The 2,061-nt window shown below is 48.9% G+C and overlaps 1 pseudogene; it reads right to left on the bottom strand.

The window, feature by feature from the left end:
* Positions 1 to 896: 896 nt before the first annotated feature.
* LOC102255362 lies at positions 897 to 1,802 on the bottom strand (annotated as a pseudogene).
* Between the last annotated feature and the right edge of the window lie 259 nt (positions 1,803 to 2,061).

A 2,061-nucleotide genomic window follows, 5' to 3' on the forward strand; every position in this document is an offset into this window, starting at 1 on the left:
TTCTTTGGTTCCCCGGATCGGTTCATCTTTGGGAAGTCCTGCCTACCACCATTCTACACACACCCCTGAACCCCACTAGAATTGTTTGAGTCTCTGTTTTTGCATTTTTGGGATAATTTCCCACTTTGATTTAATTAAAAATAAAGCCCCCCTCCTTAGCCTTAGAACAGTATGCAAAGTTATGAACGAGGCTGTGACAGTTACAAGCACAGGGACACCTGTGTCTCAGTCATTGAGAAGCACTGTTGGGACCGAGACCTGGGGTGAGAGGAAAAACTGGAACCTTTCACATGGTGCACATGCAGTTAAGTTGGCACTTCCCTACGTGGAGGTGGGCGGTCTCTGACCAAAGGTGCACTCAGGGAGAACAGGTGACTGAATTGCTTTAAAAGACCTGAGGCTGCTCCATAGGGTCTCTGTCATGTCACTTGAAAACCGCAGGCGTAGAGAAGATGGGAAATGGGAGTGGGGTTCACATGGCAGGACAAGATTCTGGGGACTAGGAGCCATGGAGAGACTCCGCTAGGGCAGGCCTGCCACCCAGGAGACCCTGAGTCACGTGTTGTGGGTTTGAGCCTGGCTTCTCTTGCTGAGCATGTTGTCAGGTTGGCCATGTTGCAGTGTGAATGACCTGCGTGTGGACACATCTGCTGGCTATTTGCTGCCCAGTGGGTGGGCTATTGTGTGGTTCTCAAAAAGAGACACAAAACTCAAAACCTCTTTTATTTAAAAAGAAAAACATATGGAGAATCTTTTAGGTTAAAACAATAACAACAACAACAGAAAACCCTAAAGTATTCTCAAGGCTGCCTCAGGAGAAGATATGAATCCTTCCACAGAGAGAGATGACTTCACATCTGCAGGAGGCCATTTGGACTAAACCCCATCTGGGCCCATTACTCCTTCCCTCTGTGGCTCTTCCTGTGGCCCTTCTTAGATCGATTTGGAGATTTTGAGTGGCACCTGCATCTGTGACTATGGTGATGACCTGGGGACTTGGAGCAGGAAGTGTGTGGTCTATCTCAGGATCTGCAGAGGTGACTTCTTAGACTCCTACACTGATACCTCTCTGGGACACGAGGGGAAGGGCTCCTTGTCTTGAGACTGGGTCTCTGCCTACTGGGATCCCAGCACCCACTTCTCCTGTCCCGCAGTGTGGGAGAGCGACGGGGCTAGTCCAAGTTCCGGTAGCTTCTCCCCCGGTGATGAAGTGATGGTATCCTCTCCAACCTCACATCCTTTTCTTCCTGCTGTTCAGTGGACTTGACATCATCCATGTCCTGGTCCAGAGCACTAGCTGCAATTGCTCAGCTCCCTCGAGCACTTAGTGTTTCTGTTGCCAGGACAGAATGACATCACGGACTCTCTCACTTTGAAGAAGTTTATCAATGAACTCATCTACATGCATCAGTTCAAACTTTCCATTTCAGTTCTGGCTCCTAATTTTTCTGTTGACATTGCACAGAGGCTCCAAGTACTTTTAGGAATCAATTGCATTGCCTGTCAGCCTCATGGAAAGTGCTCCCAGCATGCGGGGAACAGAAGTCTTCATTTTTTATAAACTCAACAATGATGTCCTTCTCCGCCTGAATCTGAAGCCATTTCAAGGTCAATCACAAAAAGGGAGACACTACCCACAAACCTTAATGCCATGACTTTATGGACCACAAGTCTGGGGGTCAGTCCAAAGCACTCCTCTCTCCAGTGCTGGGACTCATAGATTCGAGTGCGAATGATCTGCACCAGATATAGAGGGAGGTGCCATGGATGCTCTGAGCCTCCGTCACTATGAGGTTCACCATTTTTAGAGCCGGTCCCACTTACTGTATGCCTTCATTAGTTGCTTCTTGGATATGTCCTGACTGAGGATCAGACCCACAACATGGACCTATCTGGATGACCCTCTAGCCACAGAGCTACGGGACCAGGGCTTGATTGAGTTCGCAGTGTCCTCCTTCTTATTTATCTCCTCTCAAAGGCACATACTCTGCTCCTCCCCGCTCCCCTATGATAACCCTACCCCCAGGTGAGTCCTGCTACTCATATAGCACCAGCATTTCC

Source organism: Myotis brandtii, unplaced genomic scaffold (assembly GCF_000412655.1).
Source record: "Myotis brandtii unplaced genomic scaffold, ASM41265v1 scaffold758, whole genome shotgun sequence".
NCBI classification, from domain to species: Eukaryota; Metazoa; Chordata; class Mammalia; order Chiroptera; family Vespertilionidae; genus Myotis; species Myotis brandtii.